Source organism: Salmo salar, unplaced genomic scaffold (genome assembly GCF_905237065.1).
Source record: "Salmo salar unplaced genomic scaffold, Ssal_v3.1, whole genome shotgun sequence".
Taxonomy (NCBI): Eukaryota; Metazoa; Chordata; class Actinopteri; order Salmoniformes; family Salmonidae; genus Salmo; species Salmo salar.
This window is the reverse complement of record NW_025548925.1, coordinates 148,313-174,898: the sequence shown is the minus strand read 5'-3', so window position 1 is coordinate 174,898 and position 26,586 is coordinate 148,313. Positions and strand designations below refer to the sequence as shown.

The following is a 26,586-nucleotide window of genomic DNA, read 5'->3' as shown; positions in this document are numbered from 1 at the left end:
CGAAATGAGGAGAAGTTAGGAGCAATTTATATAAGGACGGTATTTGGTATCATGATAAGTTACCAATACTACCTAAGTCATTGTTTAGAGATGCGGCAAGATTGACACATGGGCAGAGCCATGTGTCAACAGGGGGGATAGTAGAGCAGGTTCGGAAACACTTTGTGGCCTATTGGATAATGAACTACTTAATCTGTTAGGGCTAGGGGGCAGCATTGACACGGCTGGATAAAAAACATACCCGATTTAATCTGGTTACCACTCCTACTCAGTAACTAGAATATGCATATACTTATTACATATGGATAGAAAACACCCTAAATTTTCTAAAACTGTTTGAATGGTGTCTGTGAGTATAACAGAACTCAAATGGCAGGTCAAAACCTGAGAGATTCCTTTACAGGAAGTGGCCTGTCTGACCATTTGTTGAACTTGTTTTCCATCTCTATCATTTACTAAGGATCTCTGCTCTAACGTGACACTTCCCACGTCTTCCATAGGCTCTCAGAGCCCGGGAAAAAACAGAATGTCGTCATTCCAGCCCCAGGCTGAAACACATTATCGCCTTTCTCAAGTGGCCCATCAAGAGACACTAGCTTATGCGCGTGACCCCGACCGCCCCCGCCTTTGGGATTTTTTCCTCTGTTTGCCGAAAAGGAGATTCCCTGTCGGAATATTATCGCTTTTCTCACGAGAAAAATTACGTAAAAATTGATTTTAAACAGCGGTTGACATGCTTCGACGTACGGTAATGGAATACTTTGAATTTTATTGTCAGGAATTGCGCCAAGCGCGTGACACTTCTTTACTATTTCGGATAGTGTCTGGAACGCATCGAACAAAACGCCGCTATTCGGATATAACGATGGATTATTTTGGACCAAACCAACATTTGTTATTGAAGTAGCTGTCCTGGGTGTGCATTCTGACGAAGACAACAAAAGGTAATGACATTTTTATAATAGTAAATATGATTATGGTGAGTGCTAAACTTGCCGGGTGTCTAAATAGCGAGCCCGTGATGCCTGGGCTATGTACTTAGAATATTGCAAAATGTGCTTTCACCAAAAAGCTATTTTAAAATCGGACATATCGAGTGCATAGAGGAGGTCTGTATCTATAATTCTTAAAATAATTGTTATGCTTTTGTGAACGTTTATCGTGAGTAATTTAGTAAAATGTTAGCGAATTCCCCGGAAGTTTGCGGGGTATGCTAGTTCTGAACGTCACATGCTAATGTAAAAAGCTGGTTTTTGATATAAATATGAACTTGATTGAACAAAACATGCATGTATTGTATAACATAATGTCCTAGGGTTGTCATCTGATGAAGATCATCAAAGGTGAGTGCTGCATTTAGCTGTCTTCTGGGTTTTGGTGACATTATATGCTGGCTTGAAAAATGGGTGTCTGATTATTTCTGGCTTGGTACTCTGCTGACATAATCTAATGTTTTGCTTTCGTTGTAAAGCCTTTTTGAAATCGGACAGTGTGGTTAGATTAACGAGAGTCTTATCTTTAAATGGCTGTAAAATAGTCATATGTTTGAGAAATAGGATTTTAAAGGTTTTGAAAATCGCGCCACAGGCTGGCAGTGGCTGTTACGTAGGTGGGACGAATTCGTCCCGCCTAGCCTAGAGAGGTTAAAAAACATTTTTTATAATACATAAGTATATTAAATGGGAAGAGGTGGTCCCAACTTACTGGGTGGACACGATTAGGGTAGTTGGTTTACTAGGATCTATCTCTTTAAATAATGGATTACATTTTAGCTGATCAGGTAAACCATATAGAATGCCAGAGTTAGGGAGGCCAGAACAGGTAGACATAGAAGTTGAAGATATACTAACAGAACACATGGTTAACCAAACCCGTATGTCCGAGACTTTGTGTCCAACAGGTGAATTACAGGAGAAGATGATTCTCTCAATCCAACCAGGAGACTGGGTGTGGATCCAGTCCCTGAGGAGAAAAGAACTGGAAGCAGACACGGTGGGAGGGCCCTTACCAAGTGTTCCTGGTAATATCCTTCGCGGTAAGAATAGCTGAAAGAGCTACCTGGGTTCATATCACACATTGCGGGAGGGTAAGACACACTGACACTGTCGAACAATCACAGAGTTAGGAGAAGAACCGAATACCTATAAGGTTCGGGGGTTACCTCTCTAACGAAGATTCCCTAACCCGCCCGATCCTCACTGTGTACATTCATAGAAGTGAAAGTGTGGGTTGGCCTCTAGCCAGTGATATATTCACCGGGAGGGGGTGGGGCTTTACAGGGGTACTGGTCAGTCTGAGCTGTCTGATTGTGGGAGCCATATTCCTAATACACCATGAACCACTCGAGAAGTCAGAAAGTGGTAACTTGACCCATAGTGTAGAAGATGAGGAGTTTTTATGGCCTAGGTACAAAAGGTCACTCGATCTAGATAAAAAGGAAGTGAGATTAGAGTTAGGGAAGGATGTCTCAATAGAGTTCTATGCAGACCAAATGGGGTCCCTAACCTCCTGGCAGTCTAGGACTCGGACTTCATGGGGAAGATATCTCTGTAGATCCCGGTGTAGCTCATGGAATCAGGTCATAGCTCACACAGAGAGAGAAGGCTATGTCAATCCACACACCCAATATAGAAACAGATGGAGTATAGTGAAGGCCAGGGTTTTTGACTGCAATCCAGAGCAAGGGAAGTATTGCTTGAAGATAGGAATGACCATTAAAAGCATAAAGAAAGAGGATTTAGAGTTATGGTATGTTGGCCTTGACCAGACCATTGTCGACACTGCGGTACCATTCCGAGTAGTAGAGGTTAGGACAGGAGATAGTTCTACCGCCAGCCAGAATACCAGTAGTACCCCTGATAAAACGGACATTACCCGTGTAGTCATCCAGAGCCAAGGACCGGTGAGGATAGTTCAGACGAAAGATCTTAAGGAAGTGATTGAGGTTTGAGACTTGGTTTGGGGATTCCAACCTATGGCTGGAATGGATTCAGTATACAGCTAGATCAGTAGCTAAAGAAGAAGGTTATGCCTGCGCAACAGCCAAACTTCAGTTGACAACCATCCCCTTTCTACTCGATGGAATTAATTTACCAAGGGGAATGGCCTGTATGGTAAAGCTGTTCATGAAGGCAAGGAAGCCAGACAGTTGCACTGATCTGCATTATCTGTATCCTATGTGTCCATTTGATTCAGACTTCCCCCTTTCACAGTCGCAGGAGGAGACTATTATTGTGTGGCTCGACACAACACACACGGATGGAACGTAGGGGAAGTAAGAACATGCAATAGGACAGAGAATGTTACAACTGACGAGACAATGAGGGACCTGACTGGGTGGTTGAGTTCCGAGGACTTTAGTAAGATAAAAAGGCAGAGAGCGGATGTCTGGTGGTTGTGTGGAGGTATGAAGCTGTGGCCAAACCTGCCTGCAAATTGGACTGGTATTTGTGCATTGGTACAGTTAGGCATGCCCTTCACCCTTATACAACACAAAGACCTAGTGCCAGGTGAAAGAGAGGGGAGGAGTGCTCTGTCAGGGTCCTTTGACGATAGAATTTACATTGATAGCATTGGGGTTCCAAGGGGGGTGCCTGATGAGTTTAAAGCTAGGAATCAGATATGGGCTGGATTGGAATCAAGTCTTTTTTGGTGGTCGACTCTCAATAAAAATGTGGATTGGATAAATTACATTTATTATAACCAACAGCGTTTCATCAACTATACCAGAGAGGCAATTCAAGGGTTAGCAGAACAGACAGCTGCGACCACTTTGATGGTATTGCAGAATAGAATAGCTTTGGATATGCTTCTGGCTGAAAAGGGTGGTGTGTGTGTGATGTTAGGATCTGAATGCTGTACTTTCATCACTGAGAACACAGCTCCAGATGGATCAGTGACCAAGGCCCTGGCCGGTCTAAACAATTTAACTCAGGAGTTAGCAGAAAATTCCGGGGTGGACACGGCACTCACGGGATGGGTTGATAGTACGTTCGGAAAATGGAAAAAGGTTGTAATCACTGTGTTGTGGGCTGCTTTCACCTGTATGACTGTGTTGATATTATGTGGTTGTTGTTTGGTCCCTTGTGCGAGAGGTCTCATTTCCAGGGCTCTGGAGAGATCGATGACGGAGCAGATGGTGAGATACGGACCGATTCCAAGTTCAGACCAGTGGGATGACAAATACCTACCGCCAAGCCTGGTGGAGGATTCATTCAATTACGAGGAGCCCATGTTAGACGAGACCATCTTTAATGTTTAGGAAGACTGTTTCTCTAAATGAAGGTCATAGCAAAAATCCTAATCCGAAGAGTTATGACTGGACATAGGCTTAGAAGAGTCATTGATAAGTATGTAATGAAAATACATGTATTTGTTTTCTTTGATCTAGTTTGATTTTGTGTGACATTTCTGAATCCAATAAAAATAGATGTGTTATAGTGTATGTGAAATATTTAGCCAATAGGGTTGATTGTAATGGAAATACTATGATTAAAGGTTTGACTAAATGATTTCACCCTGAAAAGGTATAACCGAGTGATTATAAGATGAATGTACTAATGTGTGTGTGTCGGAAAAGTTGAAGCTTAACCTCTCTAGGGTATGTTGGACGAAATCGTCCCACCTACTCAACAGCCAGTGGAATCCCATGGCGCGTTATTCAAATACCTTAGAAATGCTATTACTTCAATTTCTCAAACATATGACTATTTTACACAATTTTAAAGACAAGACTCGTTAATCTAACCACACTGTCTGATTTAAAAAGGCTTTACAACGAAAGCAAAACATTAGATTATGTCAGCAGAGTACCCAGCCAGAAATAATCAGACACCCATTTTTCAAGCTAGCATATAATGTCACAAAAAACAAAACCACAGCTAAATGCAGCACTAACCTTTGATGATCTTCATCAGATGACACTCCTAGGACATTATGTTATACAATACATGCATGTTTTGTTCAATCAAGTTCATATTTATATCAAAAAACAGCTTTTTACATTAGCATGTGACGTTCAGAACTAGCATACCCACCGAAACTTCCTGTGAATTTACTAAATTACTCACGATAAACGTTCACAAAAAGCATAACAATTATTTTAAGAATTATAAATACAGAACTCCTTTATGCAATCGCTATGTCCGATTTTAAAATAGCTTTTCGGTGAAAGCACATTTTGCAATATTCTGAGTAGATAGCTCGCCATCACGGGCTAGCTATTTTGACACCCACCAAGTTTGGCCCTCACCAAACTCAGATTTACTATAAGAAAAATTGGATTACCATTGCTGTTCTTCATCAGAATGCACTCCCAGGACTTCTACTTCAATAACAAATGTTGGTTTGGTTCCAAATAATCCATAGTTATATCCAAATAGCGGCATTTTGTTGTGCGTTCAAGACACTATCCGAAGAGTTACGAAGGGTGACGTGCCCGGTGCTTTTCGTGACAAAAATTTTTAAAATATTCCATTACCGTACTTCGAAGCATGTCAAACGCTGTTTAAAATCAATTTTTATGCGATTTTTCTCGTAAAAAAGCGATAATATTCCAACTGGGAGTCGTTGTTTTCGTTCAAAGACTGAAAATAAAAACATGGGGTCTTCTCTGCACGCGCCCCCAGTCTCATTGTTCTCAGATCGACCACTATCCAAATGCGCTACTGTTTTTCAGCCATGGCCTGCAAAGTCATCATTCACCATTCCGCCACCTTCTGAGAGCCTATGGGAGCTGTAGGAAGTGTCACGTTACAGCAGAGATCCTCCGTTTTCAATAAAGAGAGTGTAGAAGGCCAAGAAATGGTCAGAGAGGGCACTTCCTGTAAGGAATCTTCTCAGGTTTTGGCCTGCCAAATGAGTTCTGTTGTACTCACAGACACCATTCAAACAGTTTTAGAAACTTTGGAGTGTTTTCTATCCAAAGCTAATAATTATATGCATATTCTAGTTTCTGGGCAGGAGTAATAATCAGATTAAATCGGGTACTTTTTTTTTATCCGGCCGTGAAAATACTGCCCACCATCCATAACAAGTTAACAAGCGATGACCACTCCACTACCATTGTCAACTACCTCCTCACATGAACTGGAAGCCACGTCTCATGTGGCCCACTCATCCACTGGCACATTGAATGTTTCCTCTCCAAGCACTGTGAGGGAACCCCTGTCAATTTTCTCTCATTACTTTATGTAGAGTCAATCACAAAGACATTATTACACATCTATGATTTTACTCCTTGCTTGGACTAACTCATTCTTAGCTCTTTTGTCTCACTGTGTAGTGTGTTGTGTTATTGTCTTCCCAGTCAAATCCTGTCCTGCACTGGTCAAGCCTCTGAACACCTCAACTCATGCCTCATACCCTCATTCAATCACTGCTGTGATCCCTTCCCAAAACTGGTGTAAGTAGCCCTCTCATTCCTATTCCCCATAATATTGTACTATAAGTGTCTTTATTAAATGCTTTAGGTTAAAAAATGACTCTTCGACGATTTTTGAAAAACATTTTGACGTCTCTGTGGGTCTCCCATCCTCCTCAACAACAGAAATGTCTAATAACGTCTAATACAATTCATCATTAATAATTCTGCAAGTTTTCTGTGTTCAGAAGCCTGATTCTACTCACTGTGGTAGTATGGAAGTGTTGAGCTGTATTATTTGGCCTGTGGTCCTGTTGTCCCCAGTCCCAGTGGTGAAGATAATGTCTTAATTGAGCTTCTTGTCTGTGACTGAGATACGTAATCTGCACATTTACTAAAACGTCAGCTCTCATCTCTCCCAATGTTCTCAATGTCAAACGATGAAGGCCGGGTAGTTTTTTTTCATGATTGCAACACAGGTAATTTTAGTTGGTTGGCCCTCGCTACATATTCGTCGCCAGACCCACTGGCTCCAGGTCATCTACAAGTCTATGCTAGGTAAAGCTCCGCCTTATCTCAGCTCACTGGTCACGATAACAACACCCACCCATAGCACGCGCTCCAGCAGGTACATCTCACTGGTCATCCCCAAAGCCAACACCTCCTTTGGCTTTGAATTGCAAAAATCGCTGAAGCCGGAGACTTATATTTCCCTCACTAACTTTAAACATCAGCTATCTGAGCAGCTAACCGATCGCTGCAGCTGTACATAGTCCATCTGTAAATAGCCCACCCAATCTACCTACCTCATCCCCATACTGTTTTTATTTACTTTACTGCTCTTTTGCACACCAGTATCACTACTTACACATCATCATCTGCTCATCTATCACTCCAGTGTTAATCTGATAAATTATGATTACTTTGCTACTACGGCCTTTTTATTGCCTTACCCCCTCACGCCATTTGCACACACTGTATATAGACTTTCTTTTTATATTGTGTCATTGACTGTACGCTTGTTTATTCCAGGTAACTCTGTGTTGGTGTTTCGGTCGCACTGCTTTGCTTTATTCTTGGCCAGGTCGCAGTTGTAAATGAGAACTTGTTCTCAACTGGCCTACCTGGTTAAATAAATATTAAATAAAAAAAATAAAAAGATCCTATATCATAATGAATCAGATTACATGGAGAGGGGGGACCTGATCCTACATCATAATGAATCAGATTACATGGAGAGGGGGGACCTGATCCTAGATCATAATGAATCAGATTACATGGAGAGGGGGGACCTTATCCTAGATCATAATGAATCACATTACATGGAGAGGGGGACCTGATCCTAGATAATAATGAATCAGATTACATGGAGAGGGGGGACCTGATGCTAGATCATAATGAATCAGATTACATGGAGAGGGGGGGACCTGATCCTAGATCATAATGAATCAGATTACATGGAGAGCGGGGACCTTATCCTAGAAAATAATGAGTCAGATTACATGGAGAGGAGGGACCTGATCCTAGATCATAATGAATCAGAAAACATGGAGAGGGGGGACCTGGTCCTAGATTATAATGAATCAGATTACATGGAGAGGGGGACCTGATCCTAGATCATAATGAATCAGATTACATGGAGAGGGGGGACCTGATCCTAGATCATAATGAATCAGATTACATGGACAAGGTGGGACCTGATCCTATATCATAATGAATCAGATTACATGGAGAGGGGGGACCTGATCCTAGATCATAATGAATCAGATTACATGGAGAGGGGGGACCTGATCCTAGATCGTAATTAATCAGATTACATGGAGAACCGTATATGTATAATATAGCCTACTATTTTTTAATATTTAATATGCCATAAACTATTGTTTTTTAAAAAAGTTTCATTAATTCATTGTAATTAACTTAATCATTATGACACACCCCTCTCTATTGTCATTGTTTGCACTAATTGCACTGTTTGTCTAGATAACCTGGTTCAAGTATTGATGACATCACCCTGAAGAAGGCACAGTGATGCTGAAATGTTGGTAAATAACCAATAAATTATTGGGAGTTTATATATGGAGTGTGGGATTCTCTTTATTTTGATAGTTTATAACTCTTATGTATGTGCCATCTTTTTGTGTTTTTCAGGCAGCCTGGGAAAGAACTGAAAAAACTCACTAAAGAGTCAAGACAGAGACACCAGAAAGACCCAAGAAGACTTGGACGCAGCATCAGAGGACAGAGAGGGATGTTCAGAACTCACTCAGTCTGGTCAGTTGGTGAGGGTAGACTTGGAGGCTGCTTACCTGACACAAAGTCTTTCCTTTTCATCTCCTCTTCCCTACCTTCCCTGACATGGAGGAAGTCCCCCTCCTCTCCCCTACCTTCCCTATACCCCCTCCTCTCCCCTACCTTCCCCATAACCCCCTCCTCTCCCCTACCTTCCCTATACCTCCCCTGTCCCCTATTATGTTGGACCATCATGTTTATTTGTTTGAATCTTGTCTTTGTTTGTGATTAGGTTAGAAGAGAATGACTCCTCAACCCAAGAGGCCCTGGAGCAGCTGTGATCAGGTTAGAAGAGAATGACTCCTCAACCCAAGAGGCCCTGGAGCAGCTGTGATCAGATTAGAAGAGAATGACTCCTCAACCCAAGAGGCCCTGGAGCAGCTGTGATCAGATTAGAAGAGAATGACTCCTCAACCCAAGAGGCCCTGGAGCAGCTGTGATCAGGTTAGAAGAGAATGACTCCTCAACCCAAGAGGCCCTGGAGCAGCTGTGATCAGGTTAGAAGAGAATGACTCCTCAACCCAAGATGCCCTGGAGCAGCTGTGAGAGAGCAGCAGTGTGGAAGCATTTGGGGAAATTTAAAGAAGGTTTCCTGGAAAAGAGGATTGACTGTTATGTAAAGGGTCAGAGCCACTGAGTGGACAAAATATTAAGGATACCTTCCTAATATTGAGTTACGCCTGGTCAGTTTGTCATGGAAAGAAAGGTGTCCTTAGCCTGTTTGGGATAGGGGGCAGTATTTTCACGTCCGGATAAAAACGTACCCGATTTAATCTGGTTACCACTCCTACCCAGTAACTAGAATATGCATATACTTATTACATATGGATAGAAAACACCCTAAAGTTTCTAAAACTGTTTGAATGGTGTCTGTGAGTATAACAGAACTCCTATGGCAGGCAAAAACCTGAGAAGGTTTCATGCAGGAAGTGGCCTGTCTGACAAGGTGTTGTTGTTCTTGCTTCTGTGTATTGAAGAGTCAGGATCTTAGCTGTAACGTGACATTTACTAGGGCTCCAATAGGCTCTCAGAGCCCGGGAAAAACCTGAACGATGACGAGGCAGCGTCAGGCTGAAACACATTATCGCCTTTTCCAAGTGGCCCATCAGAGGACAATGGAATTAGGCGCGTGCCCGATTCGACCCCTTGCAGTATTTTCCTTCGGCTGTTTAGCTAATTGCAGATTCCCGGTCGGAATATTATCGCTTTTTACAAGAATAATGGCATAAAAATTTATTTTAAACAGCGGTTGACATGCTTCGAAGTACGGTAATGGAATATTTAGAAATTTTTTGTCACGAAATGCGCCATGCGTGGGACCGTTATTTACCATTTCGGATAGTGTCTAGAACTCACGAACAAAACGACGCTGTTTGGATATAACAATGGATTATTTGGGACCAAACCAACATTTGTTATTGAAGTAGAAGTCCTGGGAGTGCATTCTGATGAAGAACAGGAAAGGTAAGACCATTTTTGTTATAGTAAATGGGATTTTGGTGAAGGCTAAACTTGCCGGGTGTCTAAATAGCTAGCCCTGTGATGCCGGGCTATCTACTCAGAATATTGCAAAATGTGCTTCATCCGAAAAACTATTTTAAAATCGGACATATCGAGTGCATAGAGGAGTAATGTATCTATAATTCTTAAAATAATTGTTATGCTTTTTGTGAACGTTTATCGTGAGTAATTTAGTAAATTTAACCTCTCTGGGGCAGGCGGGACGAATTCGTCCCACCTACGTAACAGCCAGTTGAATCCTGTGGCGCGATTTTCAAAACCTTTGAAATGCTATTACTTCAATTTCTCAAACATATGACTATTTTACAGCTATTTAAAGACAAGACTCTCGTTAACCTCTATGGGCTAGGTGGGACGCTAGCGTGCCACCCGTGGTGCACTCCATCAACAGCAGGTGCATTTCAAGAGCGGCAAATTTGAATCCAAATAAATGTCAAAATTCAAATTTTTCAAACATACAACTATTTTACACCCTTTGAAAGATAAACATCTCCTTAATCTAACCACGTTTTACGATTTCAAAAAGGTTTTACGGCGAAAGCATAAATTTAGAGTATGTTAGGACAGTACATTTACAAGAGTTGTGTGTAATGTTTTGTCAATTCAAGGACAGGGTAACCAAAACCATAAAACCAGCTAAAATGATGCACTAACCTTTTACAATCTCCATCAGATGACACTCCTAGGACATTATGTTAGACAATGCATGCATTTTTAGTTCTATCAAGTTCATATTTATATCCAAAAACAGCGTTTTACTATGGCATTGATGTTGAGGAAATCGTTTCCCTCCAATAACCGGCAGTCAAGTCAGCGCCACAAATTAAATAATTAAAATTAGAAAACATTGGTAAAATATTATATTGTCATTTAAAGAATTATAGATTTACATCTCTTGAACGCAATCAACTTGCCAGATTTAAAAATAACCTTACTGGGAAATCACACTTTGCAATAATCTGAGCACTGCGCCCAGAAAAATACGCGTTGCGATATAGACTAGACGTCATGTTGGGGAGATCTAAAATCGAAAATACTATGTAAATAATCCATTACCTTTGATTCTCTTCATCAGATGTCACTTCCAGGTATCACAGGTCCATAACGAATGTAGTTTTGTTCAAAAAAGCTCATCATTTATGTCCAAAAATCTCCGTCTTGTTAGCACATGATCTAAGCCAGTCGGACTTCTCGTCATGAACAAGGGGAAAAAATATATTTACGTTCGTTCAAACATGTCAAACGTTGTATAGCATAAATCATTAGGGCCTTTTTAACCAGAACATGAATAATATTCAAGGTGGACGAGTGCATACTCTTTTATAACGTATTGGAACGAGGGTACCCAACATGAACTCGCGCGCCAGGTGTCTAATGGGACATCATCGTTCCATGGCTCTTGTTCGGTCAGATCTCCCTCCAGAAGACTCAAAACACTTTGTAAAGGCTGGTGACATCTAGTGGAAGCAATAGGAAGTGCCAAAATATTCCTCAGCCCCTGTGTTTTTCAATGGGATATTTTTAAAGGCAATACAACACATCAGGTATCCACTTCCTGTCAGAAAATGTCTCAGGGTTTTGCCTGCCAAATGAGTTCTGTTATACTCACAGACACCATTCAAACAGTTTTAGAAAATTTAGGGTGTTTTCTATCCATATGTAATAAGTATATGCATATTCTAGTTACTGGGTAGGAGTGGTAACCAGATTAAATCGAGTACGTTTTTTATCCAGCCGTGTCAATACTGCCCCCTAGCCCTAACAGGTTAATCTAACCACACTGTCCGAATTCAAAAAGGCTTTACAACGAAAGCAAAACATTAGATTATGTCAGCAGAGTACCAAGCCAGAAATAATCAGACACCCATTTTTCAAGCTAGCATATAATGTCACAAAAACCCAGAAGACAGCTAAATGCAGCACTAACCTTTGATGATCTTCATCAGATGACAACCCTAGGACATTATGTTTTACAATACATGCATGTTTTGTTCAATCAAGTTCATATTTATATCAAAAACCAGCTTTTTACATTAGCATGTGACGTTCAGAACTAGCATACTAGCAAACTTCCGGCGAATTCACTAACAATTTACTAAATTACTCACGATAAACGTTCACAAAAAGCATAACAATTATTTTAAGAATTATAGATACAGAACTCCTCTATGCACTCGATATGTCCGATTTTAAAATAGCTTTTTGGTGAAAGCACATTTTGCAATATTCTAAGTACATAGCCCAACCATCACGAGCTAGCTATTTAGACACCCGGCAAGTTTAGCACTCACCAATATCAGATTTACTATTATAAAAGTTTGATTACCTTTTGTTGTCTTCGTCAGAATGCACTCCCAGGACTGCTACTTCAATAACAAATGTTGGTTTGGTCCAAAATAATCCATCGTTATATCCGAATAGCGGCGTTTTGTTCGTGCGTACCAGACACTATCCGAAATGGTAAATCAGGGTCGCGCGCATGGCGCAATTCGTGACCAAAAAAAATCTAAATATTCCATTACCGTACTTCGAAGCATGTCAACCGCTGTTTAAAATCCATTTTTATGCCATTTTTCTCGTAAAAAAGCAATAATATTCCGACCGGGAATGTCCATTTAGCTAAACAGAGGAAAGAAAACAAAGCTTTCGGTCGACGCGGGCACGAGCCTGAGTCTCACAGTACTGTAACCAGCCACTACCCAAACGCGCTACTTTGTTTCAGCCAGAGCCTGCAAAGCCACGATTCAGCGTTTTGCCGCCTTCTGAGAACCTATGGCAGTCGTTGGAAGTGTCACGGGACAGCTAAGGTCCTCACTCTTCAATAAACAGAGACAAGAAGAACGACACCTTGTCAGACAGGCCACTTCCTGCATGAAATCTTCTCAGGTTTTTGCCTGACATATGAGTTCTGTTATACTCACAGACACCATTCAAACAGTTTTAGAAACTTTAGGGTGTTTTCTATCCAAAGCCAATAATTATATGCATATTCTAGTTACTGGGCAGGAGTAGTAACCAGATTAAATCGGGTAAGTTTTTTATCCAGCCGTGTCAATACTGCCCCCTAGCCCTAACAGGTTAAGAATTATAGATACAGAACTCCTCTATGCACTCGATATGTCCCATTTTAAAATAGCTTTTCGGTGAAAGCACATTTTGCAATATTCTCAGTAGATAGCCCGGCATCACAGGGCTAGCTATTTAGACACCCAGCAAGTTTAGCCTTCACCAAAATCAGATTTACTATTAGAAAAGTTTGATTACCTTTCCTGTTCTTCATCAGAATGCACTCCCAGGACTTCTACTTCAATAACAAATGTTGGTTTGGTCCAAAATAATCCATAGTTATGTTCCAACAGCGGCGTTTTGTTCGTGCGTTCTAGACACTATCCGAATGGTAAATAAGGGTCATGCGCACGGCGCATCTCGTGACAAAAGATTTCTAAATATTTCATTACCGTACTTCGAAGCATGTCAACCGCTGTTTAAAATCCATTTTTTATGCCATTTTTCTCGTAAAAAAGCAATAATATTCCGACTGGGAATCTGCAATTAGGTAAACAGATGAAAGAAAATATATCACTGGGTCGACTCGGGCACGCACCTAATTCCTTTGTCCTCTGATCGGCCACTTGGCAAAGGCGATAATGTGTTTCAGCCAGGGGCTGCCTCAATATCGTTCAGCTTTTTCCCAGGCTCTGAGAGCCTATGGGAGCCGTAGGAAGTGTCACGTTACAGCTAAGATCCTGACTCTTCAATAAACAGAGACAAGAAGACCGACCACTTGTCAGACAGGCCACTTCCTGCATGAAACCTTCTCAGGTTTTTGCCTGCCATAGGAGTTCTGTTATACTCACAGACACCATTCAAACAGTTTTAGAAACTTTAGGGTGTTTTCTATCCAAAGCTAATAATTATATGCATATTCTAGTTACTGGGCAGTAGTAGTAACCAGATTAAATCGGATACGTTTTTTATCCGGCCGTGTCAATACTGCCCCCTAGCCCTAACAGGTTAATCATATTATTTCCATTACAATCCACCCTATTGGCTAAATATTTCACATACACATTAACACATCTATTTTTATTGGATTCAGAAATGTCACACAAAATCAAACTAGATCAAAGAAAACGAATACATGTATTTTCATTACATACTTATCAATGACTGTTCTAAGCCTATGTCCAGTCAGGATTAGGATTTTTGCTATGACCTTCATTTAGAGAAACAGTCTTCCTAAACATGGGCTCCTCGTAATTGAATGAATCCTCCACCAGGCTCGGCGGTAGGTATTTGTCATCCCACTGGTCTGAACTTGGAATCGGTCCGTATCTCACCATCTGCTCCGTCATCGATCTCTCCAGAGCCCTGGAAATAAGACCTCTCGCACAAGGGACCAAACAACAACCACATAATATCAACACAGTCATACAGGTGAAAGCAGCCCACAACACAGTGATTACAACCTTTTTCCATTTTCCGAACGTACTACCAAACCATCCCGTGAGTGCCGTGTCCACCCCGGAATATTCTGCTAACTCCTGAACTAAATTGTTTAGACCGACCAGGGCCTTGGTCAATAATCCATCTGGAGCAGTGTTCTCAGGGATGAAAGTACAGCATTCAGATCCGAACATCACACACACACCACCCTTTTCAGCCAGAAGCATATCCAAAGCTATTCTATTCTGCAATACCATCAAAGTGTTCGCAGCTGTCTGTTCTGCTAACCCTTGAATTGCCTCTCTGGTATAGTTGATGAAACGCTGTTGGTTATAATAAATGTAATTTATCCAATCCACATTTTTATTGAGAGTTGACCACCAAAAAGACTTGATTCCAATCCAGCCCATATCTGATTCCTAGCTTTAAACTCATCAGGCACCTCCCTTGGAACCCCAATGCTATCAATGTAAATTCTATCCTCAAAGGACCCTGACGGAGCACTCCTCCCATCTCTTTCACCTGGCACCAGGTCTTTGTGTTGTATAAGGGTGAAGGGCATGCCTAACTGTACCAATGCACAAATACCAGTCCAATTTGCAGGCAGGTTTGGCCACAGCTTCATACCTCCACAAAACCACCAGACATCCGCTCTCGGCCTTTTTATCTTACTAAAGTCCTCGGAACTCAACCACCCAGTCAGGTCCCTCATTGTCTCGTCCGTTGTAACATTCTCTGTCCTATTGCATGTTCTTACTTCCCCCTACGTTCCATCCGTGTGTGTTGTGTCGAGCCACGCAATAATAGTCTCCTCCTGCGACTATGAAAGTGGGAAGTCTGGATCTAATGGGCACATAGGATACAGATAATGCAGATCAGTGCAACTGTCTGGCTTCCTTGCCTTCATGAACAGCTTTACCATACAGGCCATTCCCCTTGGTAAATTAATTCCATCGGGTAGAAAGGGGATGGTTGTCAACTGAAGTTTGGCTGTTGCGCAGGCATAACCTTCTTCTTTAGCTACTGATCTAGCTGTATACTGAATCCATTCCAGCCATAGGTTGGAATCCCCAAACCAAGTCTCCACCTCAATCACTTCCTTAAGATCTTTCGTCTGAACTATCCTCACCGGTCCTTGGCTCTGGATGACTACACGGGTAATGTCCGTTTTATCAGGGGTACTACTGGTATTCTGGCTGGCGGTAGAACTATCTCCTGTCCTAACCTCTACTACTCGGAATGGTACTGCAGTGTCGACAATGGTCTGGTCAAGGCCAACATACCATAACCCTAAATCCTCTTTCCTTATGCTTTTAATGGTCATTCCTATCTTCAAGCAATACTTCCCTTGCTCTGGATTGCAGTCAAAAACCCTGGCCTTCACTATATTCCATCTGTTTCTATATTGGGTGTGTGGATTGACATAGCCTTCTCTCTCTGTGTGAGCTATGATTCCATGAGTTACACCGGGATCTACACAGATATCTTCCCCATGAAGTCCGAGTCCTAGACTGCCAGGAGGTTAGGGACCCCATTTGGTCTGCATAGAACTCTATTGAGACATCCTTCCCTAACTCTAATCTCACTTCCTTTTTATCCAGATCGAGTGACCTTTTGTACCTAGGCCATATAAACTCCTCATCTTCTACACTATGGGTCAAGTTACAACTTTCTGACTTCTCGAGTGGTTCATGGTGTATTAGGAATATGGCTCCCAAAATCAGACAGCTCAGACTGACCAGTACCCCTGTAAAGCCCCACCCCCTCCCGGAGAATATATCACTGGCTAGAGGCCAACCCACACTTTCACTTCTATGAACGCACACAGTGAGGATCGGGCGGGTTAGGGAATCTTTGTTAGAGAGGTAACCCCTGAACCTTATTGGTATTCGGTTCTTCTCCTAACTCTGTGATTGTTCGACAGTGTCAGTGTGTCTTACCCTCCCGCAATGTGTGATATGAACCCAGGTAGCTCTTTCAGCTATTCTCACCACGAAGGCTATTACCAGGAACACTTGGTATGGGCCCTCCCACCGTGGCTGCTTCCAGTTCTTTTCTCCTCAGGGACTGGATCCACACCCAGTCTCCTGGTTGGATTGAGTGAATCATCTTCTCCTGTAATTCACCTGTTGGACACAAAGTCTCGGACATACGGGTTTGGTTAACCATGTGTTCTGTTAGTGTATCTTCAACTTCTATGTCTACCTGTTCTGGCCTCCCTAACTCTGGCATTCTATATGGTTTACCTGATCAGCTAAAATGTAATCCATTATTTAAAGAGATAGATCCTAGTAAACCAACTACCCTAATCGTATTCTCCCAGTAAGTTGGGAACGGTTCTTCCCATTTAATATACTTGTCTATTATATTTTTTATTTTTTTAAGTAGTTCGTTATCCAATAGGCCACAAAGTGTTTTCTAACCTGCTCTACCACCTGCTCTACTATCCCCTGTTGACACATGGCTCTGCCCATGTGTCAATCTTGCCGCATATCTAAACAATGACTTAGGTAGTATTGGTAACTTATCATGATACCAAATACCGTCCTTATATAAATTGCTCCTAACTTCTCCCATTTCGAAATCCCTTTCACTGGTGCTCTAGACTGACAATTTTAATATAGCTTTGTCTATGTTTACTTCCTCTTTTAAAAACTGCTGTGTCGACGGCTGCGGTTTAAGACCTGCCTTTTCGTTTCCGCATCTGCTTTTCTGTTGTTGTTACTGACACTATCTGTCCCTCTAATGTTGGCCTCACATTTACAAATAGCTAACTTTTCTGGCAAAAGTACAGCATCTAATAGATTCAAAATCAACTGAGCGTGTGTAATAGGTTTCCCAGGAGTGGTTACCATTCCCCTGCTTCTCCATTGGGCTGCAAATATGTGTACTGTGTTAAATGCATAGGCACTGTCTTTGTAAATAGTAATACGTTTTCCTGTCCCTAACTGACACGCACGGGTAAGTGCTACTATTTCTGCTTATTGTGCTGAATAGTTTCTCGGTAACGGCTCTGCTTCCAAGACCTCTGTGTCTGTAACTATAGCATATCCTGTCGCATTAGTGCCATCATGGTTTTTTCTTGATGATCGATCTACAAACATAGTCAGTTCCCCATCAGGTAAAGCTAGATAAGTCAAATCGGGTCTTGGTACGACAACTTTCTCAGTTTCTGTTACACAATCATGTGGGCTGCCATCTGTTGCAATAGGAACTAATGTTGAGGGGTTCAGAGTAGTACAACATCCTATTGTCAAATTAGGCATGTTCAAAAGAATTATCATACAAGACAAATGTCTAGCTGGTGACCTGTAAGCCATCTTATGTTCTAACAACAGTATGGATACGGCATGAGGAACTTTTAAAGTCAAATCATGATAGAGCACAACAGATGCCGAGTCCTCAACTGCCTGAGCTGCTGCCACCACAGACTGCAAACATAGTGGCATGGCTTGGGCTACTTCATCTAATCGGGAGGAATAATAAGCATTAGGCCTATTTCTCCCCCCCCCGTGTCTCTGGGTTAGTACTGACGTCATGAATCCTTCCCTACAGTCTACTGTCTGTGTAAAAGGACAATCATATCTGGGAAACGCTAGGACAGAGCTAGTTTTCAATAACTTCTTTATCGTTACAAACTGGTTCTCAACCTCATCTGTCCACTTGATCTTATCTTTTGCTGCCATAGCTTTACCATATATCAACTCACTAAGCTTCCCTGTATGTAATGCAAAGTGGGGTATCTACGCACGACAATAGTTAATCATTCCAAGAAAACTCATCTGTTTCTTATTGAGTGGTTTAGGTGCTTCTAGAATGGCTGTCTTTCTGGTGGAATTAAGTGTTCTCCCTTCCTGTCTTATTGTGTGTCCCAAATAAATGACCTGTTCCTGCCAGAGCTGTAACTTCCTCTTATTAACTTTATGACCTTGTTCTGCTAAGAACACTAACAGAGCTAGAGTGTTCGCTTTACAGCCCCCCTGGGAGGGATTCGCCACCAATATGTCATCTTCATATATTCAAATGTGGCTCTCCTCTGGAGGGTCAAATCTTCCTAAATTACTCCTAATTACTTTTTAAAAAATCATATAATACCCTTTTATATATCCATTCCCTCCCTTAAAAGGTAAAGCCAAACCAACCTTGGCTATCAGGATATACTACTTATACTAAAATAAAAATACATTAACCTGTTAGGGCTAGGGGGGCAGCATTTGCACGTCTGGATAAAAAAATGTACCCGATTTAATCTGGTTACTAATCCTACCCAGTAACTAGAATATGCATATACTTATTATATATGGATAGAAAACTCTAAAGTTTCTAAAACTGTTTGAATGGTCGACACCACCTCTGTCGTGTACCAGTTCACCACTGGCCTGAAATAAACCCTCAATTCAAAGGTCAGGTCTTTGTCTTACGGATCCTGGATCCGCCCGTGCACGGTTTCCAGCAGTTCCTTGGGACGACAGAGGCAGGTATTGAGATCCGGCTCGAAGGACCAAGTTGTCACGAGAATTTTCATCCCAATGTTATTAACTCAAAACTCACTATATGCTTTGACCAATTCCCGGGGGGTTGTAAGGCGCCGGTTAACCTCTCTAGGGCAGGTGGCACCAAATCGTCCCACCTACGTAACAGCCAGTTGAATCCTGTGGTGCGATTTTCAAATACCTTAGATGACACACCTAGGACATTATGTTATACAATACATGCATGTTTTGTTCAATCAAGTTCATATTTATATCAAAAAACTGCTTTTTACATTAGCATGTGACGTTCAGAACTAGCATACTTCCGGGGAATTTACTAACAATTTACTAAATTACTCACGATAAACGTTCACAAAAAGCATAACAATTATTTTAAGAATTATAGATACAGAACTCCTCTATGCACTCGATATGTCCGATTTTAAAATAGCTTTTGGTGAAAGCACATTTTGCAATATTCTAAGTACATAGCCCAGCCATCACGGGCTAGCTATTTAGACACCCGGCAAGTTTAGCCTTCACCAAAATCAGATTTACTATAATAAAAATGTTATTACCTTTCCTGTTCTTCGTCAGAATGCACTCCCAGGACTTCTACTTCAATAACAAATGTTGGTTTGGTCCCAAATAATCCATCGTTATATCCAAACAGCGGCGTTTTGTTGGTGCGTTCTAGACACAATCCAAAATGGTAAATCAGGGTCGCGAGCATGGCGCATTTCGTGACAAAAAATTTCTAAATATTCCATTACCGTACTTCGAAGCATGTCAACCGCTGTTTAAAATCAATTTTTATGCAATTTATCTCGTAAAAAAGCGATAATATTCCGACCGGGAATCTACGTTTCGGTAAATAGAGGGAAAAACAGAAAGACGGGGGCGGCCAGTGCATGTGCCTAAGCCCTTTGTCCCCTGATCGGCCACTTGACTAAGGCGATAATGTGCTTCAGCCTGGGGCTGCAATGACGACATTCTGTTTTTTCCCGGGCTCTGAGAGCCTATGGGAGCCGTGGGAAGTGTCACGTTACCGCAGAGATCCTTTGTTTTGGGAAGAGATGTCAAAGAAAGCCAATAAATGGTCAGACAGGCCACTTCCTGTAAAGGAATCTCTCAGGTTTTTGCCTGCCATATGAGTTCTAAACAAAAAAAAAGGGAGGGAAGGGAGGGTGGCTGCCGTCAACAATGGCAGTGTGCTACACCCCCCCTCCCCAACCCACTTATCCTGGAGGTGGCTCAGGTGCAGGACGTGGACCTCGCTCCACCTTCGGCGTTGCCCACTTTGGTGGCGCCGATAGCTGCGCCGGGCAGACGGGCCACTCGGGCTGACCCTGGCAGACGGACCACTCGGGCTGGGCCGGAGGACAGGAGGGCCACTCGGGCTGGGCCGGAGGGCAGGAGGGCCACTCGGGCTGGGCCGGAGGGCAGGAGGGCCACTCTGGCAGACCCGGGCAGTCGGGCCACTCTGGCAGCTCCGGGCAGTCGGGCCACTCTGGCAGCTCCGGGCAGTCGGGCCACTCTGGCAGCTCCGGGCAGCTCTGGTGACTGTTGACTGGCGGGCAGCTCTGGTGACTGTTGACTGGCGGGCAGCTCCGGGCAGTCTGGCCACTCTGGCAGCTCCGGGCAGTCTGGCCACTCTGGCAGCTCCGGGCAGTCTGGCCACTCTGGCAGCTCCGGGCAGTCTGGCCACTCTCGCAGCTCCGGGCAGTCTGGCCACTCTGGCAGCTCCGGGCAGTCTGGCCACTCTGGCAGCTCCGGCTCAGGATTCACCAGGCTGGGGAGACATAACGGAGGCCTGGCTCTGGGCGCAGGCCCTGGACTCACCAGTCTGGGAAGACCCGCTGGAGGCCTGGTTTGAGGAGGTGGCACAGGAGGGACCAGGGTGGAGAGACCCACTGGAGGACTGGTCCGTGGAGGAGACACGGGCTTGACCAGGATAGGGAGACCCACTGGAGGACTGGTCCGTGGAGGAGACACGGGCTTGACCAGGATAGGGAGACCCACTGGAGGACTGGTCCGTGGAGGAGGCACGGGCTTGACCAGGATAGGGAGACCCACTGGAGGACTGGTCCGTGGAGGAGACACGGGCTTGACCAGGATAGGGAGACCCACTGGAGGACTGGTCCGTGGAGGAGGCACGGGCTTGACCAAGATAGGGAGACCCACTGGAGGACTGGTCCGTGGAGGAGGCACGGGCTTGACCAGGGTGGGAAGACATGCAGGAGGCCTGGTTCTGGGCTTAGGCACAGGACGTGCAGGGCTGGGAAGACATGCAGGAGGCCTGTTTCTGGGCGCAGGCACAGTATTTACCAGACAACCAGCACGCACCTCAGGACGAGTATGGAGAGCTGCCTCAGGTGACATTCCCACGACACGCTCATTAGGGCGAATGCCGTACTTTATGCACCACACTAGCAGCTCTCTCATCTCGCTCTCTCTTAATTTCCCCATTAACCCCGTCACAGTCTCTGCCTCATATCCCTCGCTCACCTCCAATGTCATCCCGACTGGCTCTGGTACCGACCCCAGCTCCACCGACTGTCCCGTGTGCCCCCCCAAAAAAATTATTGGGGCTGCCTCTCGCACTCGTTGCGCTCTCTCTCCTCGTAATAGCGCCTCTCCGCTCTCGCCGCTTCAATCTCCCACTGCGTGAGGCGATCATCCCCAGGCTGAGTCCATGGTCCCTCTCCGTCCAGGATCTGTTCCCAAGTCCATTGGTCCATAACGCTGTACTCCTGCTGCTCCTTCCTCTTCCGCCGCTTGGTCCGGGTTTGGTGGGTAATTCTGTAACGGCTGTCTGAGGAAGAAGTGGACCAAAACGCGGCGGAGTTAGGGTTCGTCATATTTAATTCAACGAACACTATGCAATTCACAAAAACAACAAAACTGACAGCCAACACAGTCCTGTCAGGTGCAACCACAATGACAAGAACAATTACCCACGAAACACAAAGGAAACGTAGGCAACTTATGTGTGACTCCCAATCAACCACAACCCTCTACAGCTGTGCCTGATTGGAAGTCACACGGCCAAAATCAATGAAACAATAAAAAACACACACTTCCTTCTGCCATATCCTGACCCAACTACACCCTCTACTGGTCAGGACGTGACAGTATCATAAACATCATGTTGGTATGACTGTAAACACTGATAAAGTATCATATACATCATGTTGGTATGACTGTAAACACTGATAAAGTATCATATACATCATGTTGGTGTGACTGTAAACACTGATAAAGTATCATATACATCATGTTGGTATGACTGTAAACACTGATAAAGTATCATATACATCCAAATAATCTCAAAATTAAAATTCAAGTATTATATGGCATTTTAAAGATACTCTACTCGTTAATCCAATCACATTGTCTTATTTCAAAAAGGCTTTACGGTGAAAGAAAAACATTACATTATTTTAGCATCTCAGCCATTTTCAAAGCCGATAGCCATCACAAAACCAGATATACAGCTAAAATTAAGCACAAACCTTTGACAATCTGAATCAGATGACCCTCCTAGGACATCATGTTAGACAATACATGCATTTTTTGTTCGATCAAGTTTATATTTATATCCAAAAATACCGATTTTTACATTGGTGCGTGACGTTCAGAAAATGTTTTCTCCCCTTAACAGCCGGTGAAAAGGCACATTTAATTTACGGAAGAACTCATAAAACGTTGAAAAAAAAAATCTAACAATTATTTAAAGAATTACAAATAATCTACTCCTTTATGCAACCACTTTGTCAGATTTCAAAAATAACGTTACGGAAAAAGCAACATTGTTCAATATTCTGAGTACAGAACTTAGCCTTCAATGCTAAGCTATACAGTTAGCCTTCAATGCTAAGCTATACAGTTAGCCTTCAATGCTAAGCTATACAGTTAGCCTTCAATGCTAAGCTATACAGTTAGCCTACAACCACGGCGTCGACAAATCTCTAACAATATGTTGGAAATATTTACTTACCTTTTGCTGATCTTCGGCGGAATGCACTCGGGATGGGCTCCCACTTCCACAAGAAAAATTTTCATTTGTTCTGCAAAAGTCCATCATTTATGTCCAAAATACGTCCGTTTTGTTGACCCGTCCAGAACTACATGTTACCATGCCAATGTGGCGTGGACGCAAATCCGTGAGACGAAATGGCCAAAAAATTCCATTACCATTTGTAGAAACACGGCAAACGATGTTTACAATCAATCCTTTAGGGTATTTTTTAACGTAAAATTGGGATAATTTAACAACGGGGCTGTAGGTATTCAGTCATACAAGAACAAATAGACGCAGCCCGTCTGGTGTTCAACCTTCCCAAGTTCTCTCACGTCACCCCGCTCCTCCGCACACTCCACTGGCTTCCAGTTGAAGCTCGCATCCGCTACAAGACCATGGTGCTTGCCTACGGAGCTGTGAGGGGAACGGCACCTCCGTACCTTCAGGCTCTGATCAGGCCCTACACCCAAACAAGGGCACTGCGTTCATCCACCTCTGGCCTGCTGGTCCCCCCTACCTCTGAGGAAGCACAGTTCCCGCTCAGCCCAGTCAAAACTGTTCGCTGCTCTGGCACCCCAATGGTGGAACAAGCTCCCTCACGACGCCAGGACAGCGGAGTCAATCACCACCTTCCGGAGACACCTGAAACCCCACCTCTTTAAGGAATACCTGGGATAGGATAAAGTAATCCTTCTAACCCCCCTCCCCCCTTAAAAGATTTAGATGCACTATTGTAAAGTGGTTGTTCCACTGGATATCATAAGGTGAATGCACCAATTTGTAAGTCGCTCTGGATAAGAGCGTCTGCTAAATGACTTAAATGTAAATGTAAATAAAAACAACAGCTAAGTCACGTGGATGCGAGTCATAAGACACCTGTTCTCTGATTGGCCAGGGATTGAATGAGACAGAATTTTCTGCCCGGTTACAGATGACGGATGAAAGCAGTGCCTAAAGATTGTTGACAGCCAATGGAAGAGTCAGGATTTACGTTGCACCTACCATGTCATTGTAGTTTTTTCAAGGGATTGAAAAGAAAACTACATTTCGAATTTCTCCCACTTCCTGACTCAATTTTTTCTCAGGTTTTTTTTGCCTGCCATATGAGTTCTGTTATACTCACAGACACCATTCAAAGAGTTTTAGAAACTTTAGGGTGTTTTCTATTCAAATCTACTAATAATATGCATATTCTAGTAACCTGAGGAAGAGAATCACTTAGCCTTTCAACTAATTTTCAAATGATTGGATGCCTATTTAAAAACACTTTTTCAACATTTCAAGATAGCAATTAGTTCAGTTTGATCTTATTAAAGACAGCTGTATATATTTTTATTCATTTTGACATTTTTTTTTGGACCCAAAAATATTCTATGTTCACGCCTACTTTTTTTGCACTATGTTTGAAGGCTGTCAACTTCTTGTCAGGGGGAGAATCACTTAGCCTTTCCACTAAATTTCAAATGATAGGATGCCTATTTTAAAACACTTTTTCAACATTTCAAGATAGCAGTTAGTTCAGTTTTATCTTATTAAAGACAGCTGTATATTTTTTTATTCATTTTGACATTGTCAAGAGGTTAACTTGCAAGGAAGCATTTCAGTACATAATACTTGCATTGTACTTCATATTATTATAGATATTTTAGGGTTGCCATGGATTTCAAGCAGGCAATGCCATCAGGTCCAAACCCAAAACAAGGAAATTGTAGGAGACAGGTGTGTTGGGGTTTCCTGCCAGCATGACCACCCGCTTCACTTCCTGAACATGAAAAAGGGTGAAAGGTGGGATGCAGTAATAAGGAGTTTTTTTTCAGTTTCTTATTCAGTATTTTATTTCAGTGTTGATTAATTTAGTTAATTTAGTAAATTGTATTTAGTTGTTTAGTGCAGATAATGATGTACTTCTTCTGTAGTTTGTCAAATGCAGTGAACCTGCTGAGACATGAAGGAGGGGATGAGAGGCCAGAACATCAACCTCATCTTCATGGAGGACATTGATGCCAGATGCAGTGAACCTGCTGAGAGATGAAGGAGGGGATGAGAGGCCAGAACATCAGTCTCATCTTCATGGAGGACATTGATGCCAGATGCAGTGTCACCTGTGACAGTATTCATAAAGAGTAGGAGAGCTGATCTAGGATCAGTTTAGCCTTATAGATCATAATGCATCAGATTACATGGAGAGGAGGACCTGATCCTAGATTATAATGAATCAGATTACATGGAGAGGGGGGACCTGATCCTATATCATAATGAATCAGATTACATGGAGAGGGGGGACCTGATCCTATATCATAATGAATCAGATTACATGGAGAGGGGGGACCTGATCCTAGATCATAATGAATCAGATTACATGGAGAGGGGGGGACCTGATCCTAGATCATAATGAATCAGATTACATGGAGAGGGGGGAACCTGATCCTAGATCATAATGAATCCGATTACATGGAGAGCCGGATATATATAATATACCCTACTATTGTTTAATATTTAATATGCCATAAACTATTGTTTTTTTTTAACAGTTTCATTAATTCATTGTAATTAACTTAATCATTATGACACACCCCTCTATTGTCATTGGTTGCACTAATTGCACTGCTCATCTACATAACCTGGTTCAAGTATTGATGACATCACCCTGAAGAAGGCACAGTGATGCTGAAACGTTGGTAAATACCCAATAAAAAGAGGATTGACTGTTACGTAAAGGGTCAGAGCCACTGAGTGGACAAAATATTAAGGATACCTTCCTAATATTGAGTTACGCCTGGTCAGTTTGTCATGGAAAGAAAAGTGTCCTTAATGTTTTGTGTAAATTACATAATAATTATACATTTATGGATTGTTTTATGTAGCCTATCGTTTTCTATTTATTCAACCTGCCATCTACCCACCTGGGGACTGAGGGTTATGAGAGAACCCCCACATCACTAGCTTCTCTTTATTCAACCTGCCATCTACCCACCTGGGGACTGAGGGTTATGAGAGAACCCCCACATCACTAGCTTCTCTTTATTCAACCTGCCATCTACCCACCTGGGGACTGAGGGTTATGAGAGAACCCCCACATCACTAGCTTCTCTTTATTCAACCTGCCATCTACCCACCTGGGGACTGAGGGTTATGAGAGAACCCCCCACATCACTAGCTTCTCTTTATACAACCTGCCATCTACCCACCTGGGGACTGAGGCTTATGAGAGAACCCCCACATCACTAGCTTGCATGTTCTGCAGCCTTGTAAAGATAAGGAGGGGACGACTGGGAGGCAGGTTGGCATTTATTGTCATGAATCTTGTTCTGGAGGCAGGTTGGCATTTATTGTCATGAATCTTGTTCTGGAGACAGGTTGGCATTTATTGTCATGAATCTTCCCCTGGAGGCAGTTCAGCAAAGTGGTTACTAGCTAGCACAGGCACAAAGTAATACAATCAGATTTTAATCCTAACCTCAACCCTAACC

At 42.8% G+C, this 26,586-nt stretch overlaps 1 long non-coding RNA gene across 1 annotated transcript; it reads left to right on the top strand.

The window, feature by feature from the left end:
* Window positions 1-4,232: 4,232 nt before the first annotated feature.
* Window positions 4,233-25,456, top strand: LOC123734136 (uncharacterized). Its single transcript, XR_006764446.1, has 3 exons — window positions 4,233-4,284; window positions 24,757-24,901; window positions 25,033-25,456. It is a non-coding gene; the product is annotated as an uncharacterized lncRNA (long non-coding RNA).
* Window positions 25,457-26,586: the final 1,130 nt, after the last annotated feature.